At 33.4% G+C, this 25,991-nt stretch overlaps 1 protein-coding gene and 1 long non-coding RNA gene across 12 annotated transcripts in view; one reads left to right on the top strand and one right to left on the bottom strand.

Moving 5' to 3' along the window:
* The window catches only part of LOC127837159 (uncharacterized), a 915,490-nt gene that overhangs the window by 110,723 nt on the left and 778,776 nt on the right, over window positions 1-25,991 (bottom strand). The window lies entirely within an intron of this gene.
* Window positions 6,971-9,949, top strand: LOC127837179 (uncharacterized). The gene is made up of 3 exons (XR_008029163.1): window positions 6,971-7,068; window positions 7,629-7,737; window positions 9,732-9,949. It is a non-coding gene; the product is annotated as an uncharacterized LOC127837179 (long non-coding RNA).

Below are 25,991 nucleotides of genomic sequence, written 5' to 3' on the forward strand. Positions count from 1 at the left end.
CTCATACTTACAAACATACGTGCCCAAGCATCCAGTGTTATCTCTTGTTTCAGTAACATACCGATAACACGAGATAACATGTTCGCGTTGTCATTTCGAAAATCTAGTTAAACTGTTCCTATGTCCACAGACTTTGAACACATGGCCAAACAAGTCTAATTATATGCAGGACGGCCGCATTTCTTTGAGGTTGAATGTGCAAAGAGGTTTTGTAAGTCTTCAACGCCGATTCGATTTTCTGCTCCAGTTACAAACAGTGCCCTAGCATGTTCAAAGTGGTATCAAAGCATTCAAATGATAAAAATAAATGGTCCCTAGATAGGATTCGTGTATAAATCAATAATTTTATACAAGCTTCCGATTCCTTAGGTTCTTGTAAAAGACTCTGTATGTGAGGTATTGCATATAGTAGAGATAGGGTTCGATTTGAACACAGATAGTGTCATCATTGCTATACGGAAGATCCGAAGAAGTGCGGGTGTCGAAACGTTTTTGGTACATTTCGCACAAAAGCAATTGAGGAACACACTTCCACTCTGCTTCTTTAAATATCAAAAAAGACAGACCGTCTTTGTTTGAAGGACTGTTCATATGACACGTCTTTTATCTGCAATGCTTATGGCTCCGATGGGGTAACGAGACACTGGTAAATAAGATTGGTATTTTTATCTTCTTCCATCTTCTGTTCTATTATATCAAAATATTTACATGCTTCGTCATATTCTCGATTGCAAAAAAGGAAGAAAGAGTATCGCATGTTGTTGCCAATCATATCAGACTCTAGAGATTGTACAATCATTCGTCTAGTGTTATTGATGCCATCGTGATTATAATCACATTCATCTGCTTTTTGTTTTAAATACACAGAAGCACTCAAACTTCCTAAATCTGACATGACGCAATGTAATGCGTAGTCATATTTTCTGTATTGTCCCCATGCAGCGTGATAATACGTTTCGAAGTAGTTTTCAAACAGAGCTTTACTTTCGTGTGTTTTCGCATATTCAAAGTAATACACGAAAATAATCTAAAACACAATTAAATAGTGCTGAACTGTTTGTACAATATCGGCTGCGTTCTTCCTTTCTCGTACTGTGCGCATAAAGCGCTTGTCCAATGTTGTCCATTTGTATATTTTCAATCTTTGACCGCAGTGAATTAATAATATGTGTAAGTTTATCCGCTAATTTCTGAAACTCGAGTCTTTCAATTTTCCCATCAAACAGGTTAAAACTATCTATGGTAAAGTGTGGACAACTGTGGTGTGTTACAAATCGCCTTAAAATTGCAAGAATGTATTTGACACACTGGATAAGAGTGTCCTCCATCCACACATCAGGCGGGGTGTTCTCGACCGCAAAAAGGATGCAGTTTTGAAATGGAGTGTACTTATCCTGTCTCCATATTCTGGCACAAACAACTCCTTTCGTATCATCTTTGTCAGAACATATGCCTTCAGATGTATTTTATCTAAACTGAAAATTAATAGTAGCTCTTTTCGATTTGTGGACATTCGCCATTGATAATCAAAACTATCGTATGTTCAAATATTCGTACTTTTTGGGGGTGACTGTTGAACTATGAAGATGCCGTATTTCTTAGCTTTGCTCAACGTCTTCTCCGAAGGCCAGTGACCGGGACGAGGTCTTTCGAAAACGAACTTGCATTGCTTAGAGAGACTTTTATAGTAACAAGCGAAAACCATGTCCACATTCGATATACTTACTGCAGGTCCGTGTCGGTTTGCTTCTTTTGCTATAGGCTTATTTTTAAACTCGAACAATTTATTTGGAATTATAACGTCAAATGTCGTCCAATCCCGTTGAAAAAATTAAATAAATAAACAAGATTCCTATAAGAATCCACTTGAAGAAAACGCATAGCTTGTGTTGATTGTTCAATCACGTTTAAAACACAATACTGCGAAGCACAACCGTTTGTACTAACCTTAATTACAACCTTGTGATTAGTCGGCTTAAGGGGCGGACTTTCTGAATCAAGAAACACACGAAACATATCAAAACGCTGTAAGAGGTCTATGTCAGACATCATTCCATTTGTTGTAGTGCCCTTGATTCGACTTCCGAATACATAAGCACATCTGCTAAGCCCAAATGTCAAACGTGTCAGTTCACGTCCATAAGATAACATAGTTTTCCTTCTAAACTGTATTACTGTTCATTTACGCGTTAGTTATCAAGAACACGTGAAAGCTTAACTGAGAATACTTTATCATCTGTCGAATTATTGTTTACATCTTGGGCTGTTTTCAACGCGTTCCTCTCTTTCCCATGTGTATGTTTCTGTTTGTTTCGCCTGTTTCGAGCCATCTTTAAAAACAATAACAAACTGTATCACACACACACACACACACACACACACTCGTATTTATGGATAGTGTTAAAATTGACATTCCTTGGACACATTAGGTGAGTTTTAAAACATTTAATAAGGCATTCATATTTCTATAGTTATTAAAATAATATATAATTCATAACTAATGTTCAATTAGCCATTACAGAACAGTCAGTGCTCTTTTTTCCATCCTTAAGTATTAAATAATAAGAATTATTCAATAACCGTGTACAGTCTTATTCCCTCTAAGCAAATCATTTAATATATGAAGAAAAGCAGACACATACATGTTTTAGTATTTAAATAGTCATGAGTGAACTTCTTCGACTTTATATGTCAAACAGTTCTTTTAATTATATTTACACAATCTCAATAGTGTTGAATTGTGCAGCTTTAACTATAAAACAATTGAACAGCAACTTACAGAGTATTTGATTCTCTTGACAACGACCCCGCTCGTGTTCTCAACCTCGATTTGTGCCTGGTGCCTGCTGCAACTGTGTTATGTTGCTAGATAGTTAAAGAAGACAATTTCGTAAGCATGTTGAATGTTCAGTTTCCTCATAAACAATACAATGTTAAAAATGGAAACTTCGCCTGAATTGAATAGCCTAAAAAATACAAAAACGATATTTATCCAAATTCAAATTTAACACAAGCTAGTATAGCTACTAATATTAAAATTCCCATTTATGCAAAAGATCAACACTGGCAAAACCATTGTATAATGTAATAAGTAATAATGCATAATACAAAAACATCGTTCCTGTTTGTTCAAAGTTGTGTATAATTACAATCCGTTCATACATCGAATGAAATCGAAAGCGTCGATATAACGGGGATTTCCTATGAAGTACAATGATTGTGTCGGCTAACTTGCCAAATCGAAAGGTATGGATTTTACGAAGATTTCCGATATTTCGGGTCTCTTGTAAGTTTCGTCAGATTTATAGTTATAGTGTAAATATTGCCATTAAACATACATATGTATTCATTTCCTTTGACAATTATGTTTATTGTAAAATATAGCAGGCGGTTACATAAGTTCTTACGTCCTTATCCCAATGTTTAGTTTCGTCTCATTTCCGGTAGTTTTGGCTCACATTGGGGATGGTCGCAAAACATTCGAAAAAAAAGTTAATTTGCACCAATTCAACGTTTTTTAAATATATAACTCCGAATTTGCAAATAATGCAATGTTTGAAAGTTAATTTAACAACAAATTTGCATTAAACACGTGTATCTGTTTTTTAGAGCATTGTGAAACAAACCAATTACCGATATAGTTGGCAAGTTACGTCACGCGAATTTGCAAATATTAGCTCCCGCCCAATGGTATGCAAAAGATGCTGGGGCTTATATTGACCCAACTCCGAAAATGATTCATAATCGTTGGAAGGGAGCAGGCAGTTTTCCGTATACAGTTATAGTTAAAAACCTTTTATTCTCTTTAGAAGCCACATTTTAGTCCAATCTTCATGAAACTTGTCAGAACATGTGTCCGTATGGTATTTGCATAGTTTTAAAATAGTTTTGGTTTAAAAACGCAATGGCCACCATGGGGGGGGGGGGAGTTTTCAATATATTTATAAAGTAAACCAATTGTTTACAACTTAGAAGTAACGTTTTTAGTCCAATCTTCATGTCCATTGTTCAGAACGTTTGTTCTAAAGATTTATCGGCCGTGTTTAAAAACTAGGTCATGTGGGGGGGGGGGGGAAGTTCACTGGCTTAAAGTAGAGACGAGTCACATTTGTAAGTAAAATATTTATGCATCTTGGACAACATTTGAAATAATAATATTTCGGCCGAAATTGAAAATGGGTCCAGACCGTTTAAAAATTATTTCCACCAGAAGGCGGTGTAGTTTACTGCTATAGTATAACCTTGTTAACAGTCTTAAAGTCAAATTGTTTATTCATCTGTCATGAAACTTTCCCGGACCATATGCTCTAATGATATCTGGGCCGAGATCAAAAATTGTTTCGGTCCATTGAAAATCATGGTAACCAGCTGGCGAGAAATTTTCCTTATATAGGTTTTTTGAGTTATCTTTCTTGAAGTCACATTTTTTCCAATCTTCATAAACTAGTTCAAAATGATTGTTCAAATGATATTTAAATTAAAAACGAAAATGGTTTCGGTTATATATAAAAAATAGGGCTGCCACGAGTTGTATTAGATTTTCTTATAATTTTGTCTAAAGTGCAAGCTTTTAACTCAGGTTGAAGTTGCCTCATTCTTGTAATGATGACATTTATCTATTTAAATAAACCAAAGGACAAACACGAGCTAAATACAAAATAACAACGGTAGTCACAAGACGTGTGATCAAACTACAAACCCGAAGTATTCATATCGATACATGTATACGGTTAAAAAAAGAGTTAGAATTGCCATATTGTTATCTGCTTCGCAATGACCAGACTTTCTCTGTCTATATCTAACTGAAGGTAGCTAAATCACATTAACATATCGCTTGTCTCAAAAACGTTGTTCATATTCGTTTCCCAATTTGTGCTCGCTTATCAAAATACAATTGGTGTTTTTATCTAACAAGCTTTAATTTAGTTGCCGCAGAAGATAACCCGAATAGGGTAGCTGATAACGAACCAAATTAAACCTGCTAAACGATAGTTTGAAATGTGAAACCCGTCGTCTTTCGTGTTAGAATGTGCTCACGTTTCGTTTACATATCTTTTGTATTTTTTTACACATGTAGTTAGTTCATATCTATTCTCTGAATAAGATTTCGGACATAATTTACAGTTGTGGGTTATATTTTGTATGGCGAATGTTTGGACACGTTGAAGTTGCGGGTTTTTTTTGTTTAGGAATATTTTAGCACATTAAAGATAGAGCTAAACACGCGTTGGAGTTAGAGATACAGTTAAGTAGATTGTAGATCAACGTTGATTAAAACTTTTTATAAAGCGTATAATAAGTTTAAATATTTATATATTAGGTACCATGTTTAATTTGCGTAGGAAATCGGTGTCAGTATAAGCGAATGCAGATAGACCGACTGCTGACTGATCTATAATAAAATGCCTTAACAGTACTTGAGGAGGAACCCAGTACGCCCAAGCCGGTAGGTCTCGGCGAAACTGTTGAACTTGCTATTAAGGGTCATAGAACTAATCCCAAAGGGACGTCATGTTCGTTGGTGAAACCACGCGAGATCGAGAGCGCGAACGAGACCGCGGGCGTGAAAAATATAAACAATAAGACGCTTCGGTCTTGGATAATGCGGGTAAATCGCATGGCGTTAAACAGTGTATGGTGTCGGCAGTTGCTCACTTGAAAGCCGACGAAGCGCGCAGAGCGAAGTCGATATGGGAGTTGAAAAAGAGGCCCGTGACATCGTTAAACGAATACGGTCGCGACAGACGACCGTTTGAGGAGAAACCGGAAATTCAGAAGCCGGGATCCTTTCGTTATCTCAGGTGTCACAAAGAACAGGAACTATTGACTGAATATTTGGCTGAGTGTTTGAAATAGTAAGATATGTTTCAAAAGATAATTTCGGTTGTCAATGCGAATTCCAAAAAAAACATTCGAAAAACTGTGTGTCTGTCATGCTTTTTAGTTGTAAAACATTATTCATCTGTGTAATGCGTTTGGGCAAACATATACTAGGCCCCAAATTATTCGCAAATGATACAAGATATTCGCCGAAGGTTATCCTGTGCAAAAGCAATATTATTTGAATGCCATTATATGTTTAAATCATAGAAAAGGGTAATAAGTTTTACCAAATAATTAAATATGTCACATTTTACGGAATGTTGAACGTATAAATTTTTTTTAATTGAACTATAGAAAAATACGTTAAGATACCAGTAAACTATTGTTAGTTTATTTCTCGTACGTTTTTAAAAAAATTATTGGTAAGATTTATGAATCAAAGTACTGATAGTACTGGTGTATGGAAGGAAAAGACCGCCAATAATAGTCATCACCAGAAATGTTGCACGTGTTGAATATTCAGCTCATTCTTTTACAGAGAATATTTTTTTAAATGCTTAAAAACAACATTTTAATATCTGTTTTGTACAATTGTTAAGTGAAAAATGTTGTATGTTCCGATTCTACAAAATCGATAAGCAAATAAATCAATTATGAACATGGAGATATTTTCATTTTAATTTGATCGATGTCCACAGTACACATGTGTAGACTTACTTCAACAAGTTTAAATGTTTAAATACAAACATGTAACTTCTTAAACTACAGATCTGAAAATGAAGAAGTTGATAAAAAAAACTACATTAGCATGTTGAATATTTTCTAAGATGTACGATAGGTTTTAGTAATCTGCTACAAGTCAGCATCTAACAAGTGAACACTATACAATTCTACAGATTACAAGTTGACAAATAACAATTCAACATTTACAACGCATTTTCAAGTTAACCGGTGGTATGGTAAAAATTACCTTCTGTTATCGTGGAAAAACTTACTGCCCTGCTAAACTAAATAGTCTTTATAGGTCTCAGGTAAGGATTTTTTAAGAATTCTATATATCGCCCAATTGGTGCGAAAAGGTGCCATGTGCCTTCTAATTTCAATGTCACATGGTACCTTTTTTGCACCAAGAGGGCGATGTCATCATCATCATTGTTATATTCAAGGATGCAGATAGATGTTAGGCACATTGGATCCCACAATCAGTGGTTCTCGACAACCTGCTCGCTGTAAACAATTTACCTGGTAAGAAAATGTAAATGAACAATTCACATGACATTTATTAATTTAGATTTGTTTCTTTAACGTTTTATGTTAAAACATTAAATCTGATTAGAGATGGAAGTCTGACCCCATCATATATTAAACACAGACCAGACTCAGCTTGGTTACGTTCGTTGTGGTGGAGTGACATTCCCATTTAATGCGATATTCATGCCCTTAGACTAAGTATTTTCACCATGTAACCTAGTTCAATTGTGTTCTCTTTTACCAAAGACGCACAATGGAGATAGGGCTTTTATCTTGTATGAGAGTAATTGGGACCACAGGACGGAGATTTTGTGTGATACTGATACATTAGTTCAAAGAGGAATCATGTATTGGTCCCCTTTTCAATGTTTATTTTATAAAATAGACTGTTTGGCATCTGTGTGATATATTGTTACAATTCTATTTGATGGTAAGATTATAGTAATTTATTTGAGGTCGATTCTGAAACAAGTTTCGGCAACTTATATTAATCACACTAGACACCTTATTCGTGATGGAATCGATCACCACGAGGGTCTCATTTCTTTTTTTAGGAGAAGCCAGTGCTTTCCTGCATAGTGGTACGCGTTAAACACAGGTAGCAACTGGTACCGTTTTTGAAGCCTTTATTCCATAGAGAGTTACCTTTAACTCAAGTAAAAGGTAAACATCATGAGCATAACAATAATCGATGGTTTAATGACGAGTGTCAAAGGGCAAAATCTGAATTCTATAATATCATGAATATATAAAGAAAGGACAGGTCAGATGAAAATAGCATTTTGATGATTAAATCCCGAAGCAACTTTAAATGTTTAGTTAGAAAAAAATTAATGTAATTATGATTTAGAGCAGACAAAGATTTTAGAACCTAATCGACTTTTAGATGCAAATAAATATTGGAAGTTATTAAAGGGATCGGTCAAGTCTTGCAAGTCAGATACATTAAAGACTGATGATTTCTTTTCGATATTTTTAATCCATTTATGATCAATACGCACATTTTATCAGCCAGATGAAGACATTATGTATTTAAATGAAAAATACCTTAATGAGGAATTTCAGGAAATGTTTGATGATTTAAATTTCCAAATATCACAAGACGAAATTAAAGAGGCAAGTACATCTTTAAAAATTGGAAAATCTTAAACACAGTGTTAGAAATGAATACTTTCTGAGGGTATTATATTTACTTTTTAATAAAATGAGTGGTATAGGTTATTTCCAAGAAACTTGGAGCGAAGGACTTATTTTTCCGCTGCATAAGAAGGAGGATTTAGACGACCCGAACAACTTTAGAGACATAAATACTGTTAAGTACTATAGCAAAATTATTTAGTAAAATAATTAATAGTCGATTGAACATATGGGGGGGGGATATAATGTGTATAAATAAGCTTACGCCGGATATCGAAAAGGTATGGGTACTATTTACTATATTTTTGTACTTCAGGGTATTATTACGCATATTTTGAATTACAATAAAAATATGTTCACATCATTTGTCGACTTTTATACTAAGGCATTAGACAGTATAGTTAGAGATGTCATATGGTATAAATTGATAACATAAGGGGTAAGTGGTACAATTTTGAATATAGTAAGATCGATGAACAATGTTGTTAAATCGAAACTCTAATTTAATAATGAAATATGTAATGATTCTTTTTTTTGCTATCTTTTGTAAGGCAAGGTGAGTCATTATCGCCATTTTGTTTTCGATGTATTTAAATGATATTGAGGAATATTTTATGCTTTATACGTTTGAAGGAGTTAAAAGTTTTTTTGTGTTATATGCTGATGATATTGAAATATTTGCGGAATCGAAAGCTGTATAACAAAATGGACTAGATTTATTAGAGCAGTATTGTACCCAATGGAAATTATGTGTTAATGTGAATAAAACAAAAATTCTGATTTAAAAAAAGGCGGACATAATAGACGAAATTAATTTTTTTATTACAAAGGCCACATTGTAGAAATAGTGAATAGTTTTATATACCTAGGCATAGTATTTAACACTGTGGTTCTTTTTTATTAACATATGACGCACTGTCAAGACAGGCTCTTCGAGCAATATTCAAACTGAAAGTAGTTAAATACCCAGACATATAAGTTAATCATTGACTTGAGCCTATTCTAAGCTATGGCTGTGAAGTATGGGGGTTAAATAATAGTGTTCAGAATACATATACGATACTGTAAACAATTGTTAGGTGTGAGGTTGCGAACACAAAATTATTATGTTTATGGAGCACGTGGACGTGTGCCGTTAATAAATAAACGTATCATCTGTGTTATAAAGCACTGGTTTAAAATATTACAATCTGATGATGTCAAGTTAATAAATCGTTTATGATATGCTATTACATGATCATGATATATCTCCCGAAAAAAGTCTTGGGTGAAATCTCTCAAGGAATTATTATACAGATTAGGATTAAGTGAAGTATTTTTTTTCAAGGTGTAGGATATATTAATATATTTTTGTCCATAGCTAAACAACGATTACCTGATGTGTTTTTGCTAACCTGGTCAAGTGAAATGCAAAACACGACCACATGTAGAACTATTAGCCTTTACAATAGCTTTAAGTTCCAACCATATTAAAATGGAGTAAATGTTTCAAATTTTAGAATTGCGTTAACTCGTTTTAGAGTACCTGCCCACCGACTTGAAGCGAAAGCAGGGAGACGACAAGCTTGAAAAGATAACGTTTCAAAACAGGAAATGCAATCACTGTAACGTTCTTGAGGACGAATTTCATTTTTTTACTGGAATGCCCAATGCATTAACGAAAAAAGTATATAAATAACTTTTACTTGAAGAACACAAACATGATCAAGTTTATTGACCTCTTACAGACTGACAATGAAAAAAGTGTACGAAATATATATATATTTGTTTTTAAAGCTTTTAAATTGAAAGCTAATTTATATTATAAATAGTTTCTCTACATGTACTACAGTTATTTATCTATTTAATATAAAAATACGAAATACGATAAAGTGTATACATATATTATGGACTTTCTTCTAGGTTCTTTTAAAAACTTTGTACGTCATTGACCATCTGTATCTATACTTTGTTGTAATATGTGTGTACTCAAGGGCTTTAAGCCTAATGTATGTTAAAATAAACTCTATCTAACTCTATAATTGCAATAGCTTACATGACTACCAGGTTTGATTAGTCATTTGTGTTAAGTTTATAATATATTTTGTTTGCAATATGTGCTTTTCACAAGAGACATGTGCACGCATTTATATTTAATGTAGCATGCACAAGCTCTTTTAAGTTTTTTCACCTTATCACATCTTATGTCCTATAAGAGAAACCAACTGGACACATTTTAAAATAAAAATTTACTGGACAAGCACATACAAATTACGATTCACACCACCCTCCACCTACTTAAATGATTAAATTATGTTCTTTAAATGTTAAAGGATTAAACAATAAAGACAAACGCATAAAAATCTTCAAATGGTTAGACGAAAAAAAAAAAAGTATATGCCTTTTACAAGAATGTCATTTGACACCTACTTTAGCACAAACCTTAAAAGATGAATGGGACGGGGAAATCTATCTCAGTGGAGAACATACTAATAAACAAGGCATTGCCTTTCTGATAAAAAATAATATAGGTGTCACAGTCGATAACTTTAAGGAAATAATAATTGGCAGACAAGCAAGTATAGATATCAAAATACACGAAACACAAATAACATTAATCAACGTCTACGGCCCTAACATAGACGATTCCACATTTTACGAAACATTACAATCCTTTATAATAAATAACCAAGATAAAAACATTATAATCGGTGGTGATTTCAATACGGTCCTGAACCCATTAATAGATAAAAAGAATGGAAACCTTTATACTCATACTAAAAATAGAAACATTTTAAACAACATAATTGAAAACTACAATATGATAGACATCTGGCGTACAGTATACCCAAACGAGAGCAAATTCACCTGGCATTCAAACACAAAACCAACAATATTTTGTAGATAAGACTATTTTTTAATATCTGAATCTCTTTGCAACATTATTGACACATGTAAAATAAAACCAGGATTTATGACTGACCACTCTCTAGTTGAACTTAAACTGCACAATATACAACCTGAAAGAGGCCCAGGATACTTTAAAATTAACAACAGCATCTTATTAGATACACAATATCAAACACAAATAAAACAGGAAATATTAAATACAGTCCAAAATAATAAAGATGCAAACCCAAACACCTTATGGGAAGTAATTAAAGGAAATATACGTAACACAACAATTAGATACACATCATTTAAACAAAAAGAAACACACAAACTTGAAACTGAAACCATCAAAACCATTGAAACACTTGAAAAACAATTGCATCAAACAAACACAAATGACACCACCGACATTGAAAATGAAATAACATTAAAAAAACAAATATTAGATGGAATCTATCATACACATCTCAATGGAATAATACTAAGAGCGCGGGCACAGCATGTTGAACACAATGAAAAGAATACAAAATATTTCGCAAACATTGAAAAACGTAGAAGTGAACAAAAAACTGTACACAAATTAGTAATCAATGGCAAAGATATAACAAACAGAACTCAAATACTAGAAGAACAACGTTTGTTTTTCGAAACCCTCTATAAACGAAAAAATGCTGAAAATAACACTCTTTTTAAAAATACACATCATGCTTTAAACCAGGAAGAAAAAGAACTGTGCGACGGATTGCTTAATGAATATGAATGTGGATTAGCCCTAAAAGAAATGCAAAATAACAAAAGCCCAGGATCTGATGGCATCACAATCGAATTTTATAAAATATTCTGGAATGATATAAAAACACATCTAATTAATTCACTTAACTATTCATTTAACAACGAAAACTTAACTACGCTACAAAAACAAGGTATTATTTCACTTATTCCAAAACCTGGAAAAAACTTAGAATCCTTATCAAACTGGCGCCCGATTAGTTTACTAAACAATGATTACAAAATTGCAACTAAAAGTATAGCAAACAGAATAAAAAAATATTACCATCAATCATTTCAAAATCTCAATCTGGTTTCATAAAAGGACGTTACATTGGTGAAAACGTTCGTCTTATCCAAGAATGCATAAACTATTTCAACAACTCAAATAATCCTGGTCTAATATTCTTTGCAGACTTTGAAAAGGCATTCGATTCGCTTGATCATTCATTTATGTTCTCTTGCTTAGAAAATATGAACTTTGGTGAAAGTCTCATTCAATGGGTCAAACTATTCTATACCGATATTAACAGTATAATCATCAACAATGGCTTCTTTTCAAACAGTTTTAACATCGAACGAGGGGTTCGACAAGGATGTCCACTCTCATCATCGCTATTTATTATTTGCATAGAGTATCTATCACATCACATCCAATCAAATGAACACATAAAAGGCATATCACTAGAACCTGACGAAGAAATCAAACAATCCCTATTTGCTGATGATGCAACTTATTTTTTAAATAACAATAGCGATTCTTTCCATAACCTCATAGAATCGCTAACCATTTACGGAATGACATCGGGTCTTAAGCTAAACAAAAGTAAATGTACTGTGCTACGAATAGGTAAATTAAAACAAAGTAATGTTCAATATAAAAAAGAAATGAAATTTAATTGGACATCCGATGAAGCCACAACGTTAGGAATTACATTCACAAATAATGAAAAGGATACAGTTCTTAAAAACATAATACCTAAATTACAGAATTTTAAAAACTGCTTAAAATCATGGCATCATCGTAAACTTACACTAATCGGAAAAAACACAGTATTGAAAACGTTTGCACTTCCTAAATTAATATATGTATTAACAGTTCTCCCAAATCCACCAAGTGATGTTATTAACGATATAAAATCAGCAATATTCAATTTCATATGGGACGGTAAGCCTGATAAAATAAAAAGAACTCAGTTAATTCAATCTGTAGAAAATGGAGGTATCCAATTAACGAACATTGAATCATTCTTGAATGCAATCAAATGCAGCTGGGTTAAACGATACCTAGATAATACCAATACGAGTAAATGGAAATTATTCTACCAGAAAATCCTAAAAAAATATGGTGACTCCTTACTCTTTGAATGTAACATCAGCAATAATATCTTACATGAAATTGCAAACGAAAACATATTTCTGTCTGATGTTCTATCAGCGTGGAGTGATGTCACTCATAACTTAGAGACCCAAACCAGCAGTAAAACAATTTTATGGAACAATAAAGACATAACTTCAAACAATAAGACGTTTTTCTATAAAGACTGGTTTGAACGAAGCATTAAATATGTCGACCAATTATATGACTACAGAATTAAGGATTTCTACTCTTTTGATAATATATGCTACATATACGGAATACCTTCAAATAATTTTTTGAAGTACTACACACTTATCAAAAGCATACCCATACATATTAAATCGGAAACCAATACAAATAATACACCATGTACTCAAACAACATTTGTAGAAAACATACTTGGAAGAAAAAACAAAACAAATAAAATATTTTACACACTACAAATTAAAAACCCTACAGAAAACTCCAAAATCCAAAATAAATGGCAAGTTCTTTTTGGAGAAAATGAACTTAATTGGAAACACATATTTACCATGCCATATAAAGCAACTATTGAAAGCACACTGAGAAATTTTCAATATAAATACATCCATAGAATTATAGCTACAAATAAATATCTTTTTAAATGTAAATTATCTAACTCAAATCTGTGTGACTTCTGCAGTGAAAACATTGAAACTATAGAACATCTTTTTTGGGAGTGCAAACACATCCAGCCTATTTGGAATCAATTAATATCTTTTCTTGAACAACATCAACTAAACGTTAAACTATCTCTCTTAAATGTAAGTTTCGGAATTAACTCATTGAAATCAATAGACTGTAATAATATTGTGAATTTTATGGTTATATTAATGAAATATTTTATCTTAAACATGAAGTACAAAAAACAAGTACCAAATTTTAATTGTTTTGTCCATAGTCTTAAACTAAAAATTCAAATTGAGAAAGAAATAGCCCTCAGTAATGACACATTACACATCTTTGAACAAAAATGGAATCGGATTAAATTCTCATAATGTTTTGTCCACTTATATACATTTCACTCTAATGTTAGTCTATCTCTCTAAAATAGTTTGTTTATTTTTTTTTATTCTTATTTTTTCAGTCAGACAAGATCATTGTGAATATACAACAAAACACACAAGTCCAGTATCTTTTCTTTCAACTTTATACAATTCATCATATTTCATAACTATTCCTCTGTTGTTCTTTTCTTTTCTCTCAAAAAAAAATAACTATATATTAGCATATCTTGTATAACATGTCTGAACTATATTGCTTTGTACAATCACTATGTTGTATGATCATATACATGTTTACATTGTATGTATGATATTGAATAAAAAAAAAAAAAAAAAAAAGTTTTTTCACCTCAAATGCTGGAGGGATGATGTCTTAATTTTAAAAGAATTAGATGTTAAGGTCAGCCAAGTGTTTACAGATGAGAATGGTTAATGTATGATCTTAAATTCTAATTTACATGGACAACCGTTTACTCGTATTAATTTATATGGGCCAAAACATGTTAATACCGCTTTATCATCACATATTTTCTATGATTTAAGATATTGGGAACAAATCATTTACATGTTGTAATGAGTTTAATTTATTGATCAATACAAATCTTGATTATTGTATTTACAAATCGAAACAAATACTAACGTTAAAGCAAGAAACTCTTTAACAAACTTAATTGCTAGTAAAAAATACATTACCAGTTCAGAAAAATGTATGGTAATCAAAAATAATTCTCCTGCGTAGAGCGAATTCTCTGATTCGTTTTTGCTTACGCGCGACTTCTTATCCTAATCGGAATTAGTCATCATTCGGATCACTCGGTTATCAACCTAATTCTGGGCTTTTACAATATACCACATGGTAAATTGCTTTTGTAATTTAATAATTCCTTTCTTTTTGACAAAGACTATCTTGCTTACCGTGATGATAAAATTGATCAAGAATTTATAATATAATATGCTTTACCAGTGTATAATTTCACAAATCTGTCTACACTCTGTAATGCGGATATATAATTTCTAATTGACGAATAGCTTTTCTTAGAACAATTATTCATTGAAATTAGAGGTTAGACTATTTCCTATTCATCATTAAAAATAATTCGTAAATCAATACATACAAAGGGTTAACTAAACAATGAGCTTTTTGACAATAAATTGAATCAGGATGATGAAGAGTTGTATCACTCTCCAAGCTGATTAACAATTTATTAGAGATGGAACAATTAAAAAAAATACCATTCGTCAAGAGCTGATTGGATAGTACATTGAGAAACACCAACACATTTCTTGTGTAATTTATAAAAGTACAATTACACTTACAAATGTATACCATTCTTAGAAACTCCTGATGGGAATGTTATACATGGCAAATCAACAATTTTCAAAGAAAAATAACTAGTGTATAAAAATGTTTAAACAAAATCAACAAAAATAAACAATCTTTATATTGACAGCTTTTTAGAAAATACTAATAACTTACAAAATCAACAAAAATAAACGATCTTTATATTTACAGCTTTTTAGAAAATACTAATAACTTAAGTCAAATTAAATCTTCATCTTTTAAAAGTCTTCTATTATTTTCATAGGTATGTAACACGTAAAACATATTCACAATGCCACAGACTTCGGCTCTGAAAGATTTACCTCTATTTTTTTTTCAAAGAAATCTGGAGGAAAATAGTTTGTTGTGTAGAAAAAGCATAGAACTGTTCATTTTGAAAAGGAGAACTGTCTTTATCACAAAAGCAAGGAATTTTCTTGTGTATTCCGTAAACAACACAGTTACGCTGTTTAAAAATATAGACTAATCACTAATCAATTTTTAAATCGTGTATAAATCAATAAGCCTCTGGAACTATTGCTCCATTATTTAAGTCTGCTTTCGATCATTTGATAAATACAGATCGAACATGGTTTGTAAAGGAATGATTCCTTGGAGAAAACCTCGATTTGTATGTAATTTACTGACAACCATAGTACCCCCGATCCATGATGTTGAAAAAACATTTGATTTTCTATATTTTGACTTAATTTTAAAAATGCTTTTTTTTAATTCGGTCCCATTTCCATCAACTGGATAGCACTGTTTTATCATAAAAATTATACTGCCGTGCAATTTAATGATTTTCTTTCCGGTTTCTTCAGAATAGGCCTCGACTGTAGACAGTTTGATCCCATCAGTACATTGATTAGTTATGTACGTATACAACAAGTAATAAAACGAACATCAAAGGTAACATATCAATGGGGTATGATATAACAAAAGAAGTTTTCAGATGATACCACATTACTGCAGGATGGTAGTGAGAACAAAACGGATATTTGTTTGGGCGAACAATTGTTTTCAACTACTAGGCATGCAGTTTCATATTGACTCAGGTGACATGTGACATGAAAACATTGCATTTTTAGGAACAGATAAAAGTATCGAACGATTTACCAAATTATGGCAATGAGTAGAATAACAGTTGTCGAATCGCCTTCATAACCACTTATTATATTTACTACAAACTCCAAAATTACATATATTAAATAAAAATAAATAATATGTTTAACGAATTGATTTGGCAAGACCAGTCAAGAATAACAAGTAAAATACTAAGTAAATATTATGCCAAAGGAGGTTTAACAATGCTTGATGCCTTTGCGTATGTTAAAAAGTTATAAATACTATGGTTACACTGATTCATTACAGGTTATATCTGTAAATGTTATGATTTGCTCTTACAAATGTAATTGTAATATAAAAAATAGTTAGCGTTGGGAAATGCTATTTTAAGACGTTGCATCACAGATGTCTAATCAAATTTGGAAAGACGTATCATTCGCATAAAGTATTGATCTTTTTTTCAGAATGTCAAAATTGCGAAATTTCAGTCACTTGCAGTAGTCATGCATCATACGTTTCAATAAGACAGCGACCTTTTTAACCAGGTTTTCCGAATGAAAAAACTGGTTATTAGATCGGCGAATGTCGGCGGGCGGGCCGGCGGGCTGGCGAGCTGGTGGACTGGCGGGATGGCGGGCTGGCGGGCGGGCGGAATAAGCTCGTCCGGGCCATAACTATGTCGTTCAGTGTAAAAATTTAAAATCACTTGGCACATGTGTTCACCATCATTGGACTGTGTGTCGCGCGAAAGAATTACGTCAATATCTCCAAGGTCAAGGTCACACGTTGAGTTCACCTGTCCTTTTCGTGAAGCTTCTGACTGTTCAAAAAAAGTCAAAACATGATGATATATATAGTTCATGTTTTGTTCTTAAGTCGCTCTATATTGCTATCACAAATGCAATCTCCTGTCAACCTTGCATTCCACTTGGTGACAATTTTGTCCAAGTCTTTGGGTTCCAGGATGTACTATTCCGCGCTTTCAAAATCCAGTAAAAAGAAGTCAACCTTTCTTGTTCCGATTACATTCAGAGCGTCTAAATGACTGTAGCATTGTACGGTGACGGTTTAGTTCTAGGTCTTGTTATTGCACATGTTCACCCTGTCATTATTTATATGTCCTCTGTATCGTGAGGTTATTAGCTATTCTGCACTGAAATTCATCCCGGTGAGAGTGAACGTAAACGACATATTTGTGTAAAAAATGCAACAAGTTATGTTGACAGAAAGCTATGACAGAAACATGTGAGGGTAAGCTTCGATCAAAAGCACCGACTAATTCTTCTTTATTTCAAAGAGAAATGTGTTTGATAGTGACTGTCCGTTAAAAGTTCCGATTTAAACACATACAGTCCACTCTCGTTATCTCGACATCGGTTGTCTCGATATTCTCGATATGTCGAAGTAAGCTCAATGTCCAATTTTTTTCCCTTCTTTATCTATATAAATTAACATCGCTTATCTCGATTTTCGTTATGTCGAATAATTCGATATGTCGATATAAAATTTTGTCCCGAGTCCCGATTTAACATGTATTTACCGTGGTTTATCTCGAAGTGCGAATAACTTTTTCAGTGTCGGCAAAAGGTGAGAAACTTTTTCTTTGATACATTACCGTCCCGCTTCGCCCGGCTGCTCCCGATACTGTGCGGTAGGAAATTGATCCGTTAATTGCATCAATGATCACACGTGTGTAATGTCGTTAGCCATTAACACTTGATTAAGGCCTGTCACTTTAAGTGTCACTTTAACATCAATTAACTGCAATTAATACACAGCCTGCCGAAAGGCCGAACGACTAATTGTTTTTACAAACAACATTCCAAAATGCATTGAGTTATATTTTTGCGTATATACACCGTCGTTAACTCGACAGTTTAGAACAATTATAACTGCATGTGTTCATGCAATTCTGAAATACTTAAAACGTCATTTTAAGCATTTAAATAGCAAAATTAATCGTGCCTCGTAAAACGCGTATATATCAGGAAGAGAGTATTATGCCACACGGTGACGGCTTTAGTTAGATCACTTAGCAGGTATTAAGATGTTAAAAACAAGGTAAATTTTCGTCTCATTTTTTATTTGAAAACGCCTCATCGGATATCTCGAACTCTCGTTATCTCGATAGTTTTTCTTGTTCCCGCCGACTTCGAGATAACGAGAGTGGACTGTATATCATTCTTCTTTGACCTAAAGTGAGTGCTTAGGTACTTATCTTCTCGATATTGCGAAACACTGTCCTTATTCCGCATAGCTAGTTTACGTTGGGTTCGAAGATGAGTACTCATCTTTGATAAAGATGAATTGGTCTTATTTGCTGAATTAAAAACGCGCTCCACTCTACAATTAGGCAAATTCATTAAGACGTAGACTAGAAACGCACATGTACCAAATGTTGCCGCAAGCGGATTAATGGCCAAACATGTTCCGTGAGTTAATAAACATTATTAATTAAACTAAATATAAACTCGTTTGACGGCCAGTAAAAACAAAATCCTGATATTAAAACAGTTGAAAATCGACTGTAAAATTCAAACAGCGATGTTTTCTTGACGTGAAAAAGTAGGCATAAATCCGTATATTCATCAACTTTTTCTACCTAGTATAAGCTCTGGTAAACAGTTTACTTGAGCAATCAATAATAACATAATGCCATTAGAATTCAGTTTTACTGACTAAGTTTGTAAGCGGAGGTTTATACATAAAACATACATTTCGGTTCCGTGCGTTTATTTTCCCGACCGAGCAAAAACATGGTTAAAATAATAGGTGTTCACTTGAAGTACTTGACCTTAATATCGTTTTAAAATATTTGTATTTAAAAATGAAACTGGCTTGATGAAATACAAATGTAGCGTCTCATTTTGCATATCAGGCTGAATCTTTATAAGTAACATCTGAACAGTATACATAATACAGCGGATTTCGATTGCTTGAAATCAGATGTTGCCCGAAATACCGTAACTTCATCTAAAAGTATGAACAATGTTCCATGGACAATACACCGTTATTTACGTGTCATAGGTTTAACATAGCATATGCATACAATTCCAATTAGCATGCATTCTTTTTGCAGGCATATCGATTGGTAGTTAATTTAGTGAATATGTATGTATACCGCCAATAGACGTTGGTGTCTACAAATAACTAATGGAATAGTCTTAATAAGTGATCAATTACTTCGTATAAAAGAAATGTTAATATTTGGTTTATATCACTTCAGGAACACCGGTCTGATGTCAATTAGTTCAGACCGAATATAGTTTTAAGTAGGAAACCTACTCCCCGCACATTTATTCTCAAATTATGATTTCTTAACCATCCAAACTGTCACGTCTAAATCAAGCGCAAACAAAGGATTTCATAATCTTCAAGGCGAAAGATTCTGCCCGAGTAGCTCTGTAAGCACACCAAGCATATAAAACGAATCTCGCTACCAAGGATCTTAAAGCTCGAAGCCTTAGAGACCCGTGGTCAATTTCTAATGCGTTGTTTAATTCTCGTTGCGCTAGTGGACATCGAACTTATGTAAATACATTTATCACATGCTATACCCTGTCTCCCATGTAATACAACCATTTCATATTTTTTTTTATATTACACATGTGTAATACAACAATTTTAAGCGTTTTCGTTTTAGTTTTCGTTTATTGACCAATCGCATTTTGTCATTTTGCTGAAATGACGTTGCAACGTAAAATGACGTCACAAAATGTAAACAACATTCGGGATTAATCATTATGTTTGCGTAAATATTTATTTAATTTGCTCGTTTAAAAGCATGTGATAAAAAAAAAAGATCTGACACTCGTTGTCATATCATACCATATTTTATTAAACTCCTTACCTTATACGATTCAGTTATTTGGGGACGATGTCTCCAAGGCAGCGAAGGAAATTGAGGAGTGTTCAAGGATTGGTTACAAGCTCCAATATGGTACAGGCCGTGGTAGTTTCAGAGGTCGATCTGGTTTCCGGCCAAGAGCTCGAGCCGGCATGAGTCGTGGTGCTTTTAGAGGACGTGGTGCTTACGTACCTGCTGACGGGCCATGGCCAAAAAACTCCCAACGCCGAGGGGGAGTGAGGAGGATATAAATTCACAGGTAAGTGAGGTATTTGTTGCTGGTAGATTGAAATATTTTGTTGACGTATGGAAAACTATAACAAATGATCCATTCATTTTAGACATTGTTGGGCATTGTCATATAAATTGGAAAGGTTCACCACCTACTCAAAATCAGTTTGCACGGCAAAATTTTAATATACAAGAATCACTGATAATTGGAAAAACGAAGACTTAATGCATTTACGTAAAGCGGTGTCCCAGATGCATATGGGCTATTCATGGACGACACGTTCCGCGTTAATGCAAGTTTTTCGTTTAAAATGTAGTTCCTTCTTTACGACAATCTAGTAAAGGTGGAAAGTGTCGTCCAAGATAAGCATGCGCGAACAACACAGGCTAAAATGGGATGACACTTTCTTAACATGCATTAAACCCCTTTTTCCCAGAGCGATGCCGAATGACTTTTGCTAATTTGCATCACTTACAAATACAAATAACATTTCCAATGGGGTTGTTTATTGCAAATAACCCAAAAGTAACTGCAAATACATAATCTTATTCCTGTTACACAGGTATATATACAATTCCTTTAGTCAACACAGGCTTATAAGGTACAACACTCACCGCTTTTATTGTATTTTCGTTGAAAGGAAGAACATCCCGTTTAGGCGGAAAGTGCCGTCCTTGATTAGCCCATGCGGACGACACATGCTTATATGGGATGGCACTTTACGCATGTTCAATAAACCTTTCTTTTCCAGAGCGAGCATCGTTTTATTTGCTAATTTACATAATGTACAAATTAAAATAACATTATTTCCGTGGGGTGATATAGACCGCAATAGATTGTCACGTGTGAATAGTCATGTGACCCAGGCGCAAACACAATTAGGCGCACACATTGGCAATATCAATGTTTGTTTGTTTTTTAATTAAGGGGTGTTGCTGCAGTTTTGCTGTTTTTTTTCCAACAAATAGATTTTGTTCAGAATTTATATTCAAGTACTATATACAAATACTATATGAAAAATGAAATAAAAACATAGGGTCACCGGCCTTGTTTTGATTTTATTAACCATTTTATAACATGTACTTTTTCATTTAATCTGGAAAATCTCTAATTGCCTCAAACCAATTAATAACCTATGAAATAGACATCATATAGATATTATATAAGCTGAGATACATTAAATACCATTTAATTAAACAACACAATGCCAAAAAAATGGAGAACACAAGTTAAATTAAAAAAAATAATAATAAAAAAAATGTTTATGTCACCCCAAAAAACATAAATTTTTTACTATTTTTTAATACCAAAACATAATTTAAAAAATTCTGTTAAATAGAATTCTGCAAAACTGCTCAATATGTTCATATACGTATTGTCATCATAAAACAAAAATAAAACAAATGGGGTCACCGCACTTTTAACCGAGATTTTTTGTTTTAACTATCCCTACCATCTACGTCAAATTTTATAAAAATACATCAATTAGGCAAAACCCAAGTACCAGTACATATATAGTAAGAAATATGCATAAACATTAGAAATTGTTTTACAATCTTAACTGAGATCATAACAGCTTACCAAAAGACATTAATAAAAAACAATATTTAATCACAAATATATTACCAAACAGTATCAAACTCGACCTAATAACTTACATGTACTTGTTAACAGATTTCGGTTTGTTTTGAAGTTTGTGATTAAATGCTGTAAATTGATAAATTTAAACGACATGACTTAAAAGCTCCAGTATAAAACAAGAATGAAATTAAAGACATAAAAAAGTAAAAAAAAGTTAACCCCACCTGGGATCGAACCACTGACAATTGAATTATGAACCAACTCGGTTATTTCTGATGATACTGATAACAAAAATATTGAGTTGTGATAATAGCATCATCGGTGTTGCTATACATATATTCTCGGTTAAATAAACTGCCGCAACACCCCTTAAGATAAATAAGTATAAACGTTTGCTCAAGAAAAACTTCCGACTTTTACAGGCTTCTTATTGTGTAATATTCTTAATATAAATGAGCCTCGTTCTGGGAAAAGTGGGCTTAATGCATGTGCGTGATGTGTTGTCCGCACAGGTTTATCAAGGACGAAACTTTCCGCCTAGACTTGATTTAATGTTAGATGGGACTTCCTTTAAACAAAACAATTCTTTAATGCGAAAGTCATCATCCCTGATTAGCCTGTGCGAACTGCATAGGCTGATCTTGGACGACAGTTAACGCACTTTGCACTAAGCCCGGTTTTCTCAGAACGAGGCTCAAATTAATGTAATGAGATGTTTTTAAATTAACTTTGAGAACAGTATTGCGTCTTAGTCTTAAAATTATGATTTGCTTGCGGAATACGGGCCGTTGTCTAGCAATTGAATAACATGTTTACAACATAAAAGGCTGATAAGGTTGAAAAGAGCCAAATATCATAAATGGTCTTGTTTGGTAAGATAAGCCAATTAATGAACTTTTTGCATCTTCATGAACAGAATAATCGCTTTACACTTAACTTCATAGCACTACATAGTATTACATAGCTTTACATAGCTTTACATAGCTTTACATAGCACTACATAGCTTTACATAACGCTACATAGCTTTACATAGCACTACATAGCACTACATAGCACTAGAATATTGTTTGAGCGTCTGATTACATGAAATATCATGTTCAAAGCCTACAAGATCAGATAAGTCTGGGTAAACTGGACTTAATGAATGTTAGACTCATCGCAGATTAGTCTGTGCAGTCTTAACATACTTATCAAGGACGACACTCTCCGTCTTCATGCAATTTTCCGTTTAAAGACATTAACTTCTAAACGTTCACCCAGTATATTAAATATAAACAATGGTATGTTGGTATCAGAAACAAACTTATATAATGGAGACGACGGAATACCACGTGCCCGACACATGCTCATGCGGGGTACAATGAAGGGTTGTTGTTGTTGTCTATATGGACGTCGGTCTGGCAAAATTTTCCTTAATGCATGTGTGAAATTGTCGCCCCATATTTGCCTGTGTAGTCTGCACAGGTTAATCAGGAACGACACTTTCCGCTTGTATGAAATCAAAGGACGTCTCTTCCAAATGAAAATTCAATGTAGGCGGAAAGTGTCGTCCAAGATTCCGGGACACCACTGAACGCACATGCATTAAAGGGATCTTTTCACGCTTTGGTAAATTGACAAAATTGAAAAAAGTTGTTTCAGATTCGTAAGTTTTCGTTTTAGTTATGATATTTGTGAGGAAACAGTAATACTGAACATTAACCATGCTCTAATATAGCCATTATATGCATCTTATGACGATTTTAAAACCTAAAAATTATAAAGCGTTGCAACGCAAAACGATTGAATAATTTGGAGAGTTCTGTTTTTGTCGTTAAATTTTGTGAAACTACGAAGATTGCTTATATAAGGTATAAAATAAGTCAAGAATGTGTATTCGGCGGAATAGCTCAGTAGGCTAAAGCGTTTTTACTTCAGGACTCTGGCAGGACTCCAGGGGTCACTGGTTCGAAACCTGCTCCGGGCAATGTTCTTTTCCTTTTTTTAATTTTTTTCTTGATTTTTTACTGGAGCTTTTACGATCCAATGTTTACATTTATCAATATAAAGCATTTAATGAATAAGTTAAAAAAAATGCCAAAATCTGTGAAAAGGCCCCTTTAACTTCAGTTTTCCAAAAACGCGTCTCCAATATTGACACGCATATGACGGGCTCATGTCTATATTATTTATGACAAGCGGTTGATAATCGAACCATATTGCTTGCTATTTGAAGATCACATTATTGCCTTGTTGTTTGTTTGGTTTAAAAAGATAATGCGTTCATTTTCGTAAGACACATCAGAGTTACATTCTTGAATATTAGATCCTCACTCTGGAAAAACGGGGCTTAATACATGTGAAGTGTCGTCCCAGATTAACCTGTGCAGTACATACAGGCTAATCAGGGACTACACTTTCCGCCTACACTTGATTTTTGCTAAGAAGGGACCTTCTTTAAACAAAAAATACCAAAAAAGCGGAGATTGTCGAAAGCGGATTAGCACAGACAGATCTGAGACGACACATTTACGCAAATGCATTAAGACCAGTTTTCCCAGAACGAGGCTGATTTGATCAGCTAATTGCAATTAATCAAATAAGATTTTATACAGCTAAAAATTCTATCCCCTTATTCTAACTTTGCTATTTAGGTGGAGCAATTGGTTATGTAATCGAATTTCAAGTGCCACGGAAGATCTGCATAATGATTCGGAACAGCTATCTCATAGAATGGTAGGAGCTTTCAACCACGTTTTTAAGCAATCGTGATACATCGAATATCTCCGGAATCCTCCGTAAGATAGTAAGTTTTAAGCAATAAATCGTCTGCGGACCCAGCATGGTATTTATAGGTTAAATTCCACTTAATCGAAAGAAGTGCCTATTTCTTATTTGGTCATTTTCTCGATTTGTGTGGTTATTTTCTTAATCACACGTGTTTCTTCAACATTTTGGTGCATTTCATTTGGGACTTCGTTGAAAGATGAACGTTTGGGTGCGTTTATTGAAGTATTGTGCTTTTGTCGAAATCCCACTGCCGAAACCCTGTTTTTAAAGGTGCTTGTCCTTGCTCGAAGTTTATTATGTAATCAGTTGCGAGATGGTATCATTTTATTTGAATTATTGTAAGAAGACAGATTCGTCTTCTAAATGACATAAAGTTCGACAATTTTGATTGATGGTGAAGTAAAATAGGGACCCTATTGCAATTGCAATTAGTGTTATCTAACCTAAACGTTAAGGTGAAGACTCTTTACCTCGTAAAACCGAATGGATTTCTAACAGCGCGGAAAGTAAATGACGACGAGGATTAAACAAGTTTATTAACATAGTCCACATGACTGATTAGCATGAAACGTTAAAAGCAAATCAATAAGTATGGCAATAAAATGTAAATGCTGAATATGTATAATTCAATTAACAAACAGAAATATGTACACTTTAGATCGCAGAGGACTTAAGAAATGAACATTTAAAAATAGTTATAATATTTTATCCGGTGGATGATATGAGTAATCTTAAAAAAAATCCTTACAAATACCGATTTTTATATACTTTCATTTTCTTCAGAAAGGATACATTGAAGATTGTTATTAATTTGAACAAGTGACCACATTTTATTATTTAACTTTACCCACAATGAGTAGTTACAAGCTATTAATAGTTTGTAGATAATATATACTAGCTACATAGGTATACAATTATTAGAACAATTAAGTCGCGT

Source organism: Dreissena polymorpha, chromosome 7 (genome assembly GCF_020536995.1).
Source record: "Dreissena polymorpha isolate Duluth1 chromosome 7, UMN_Dpol_1.0, whole genome shotgun sequence".
Classification (NCBI taxonomy): Eukaryota; Metazoa; Mollusca; class Bivalvia; order Myida; family Dreissenidae; genus Dreissena; species Dreissena polymorpha.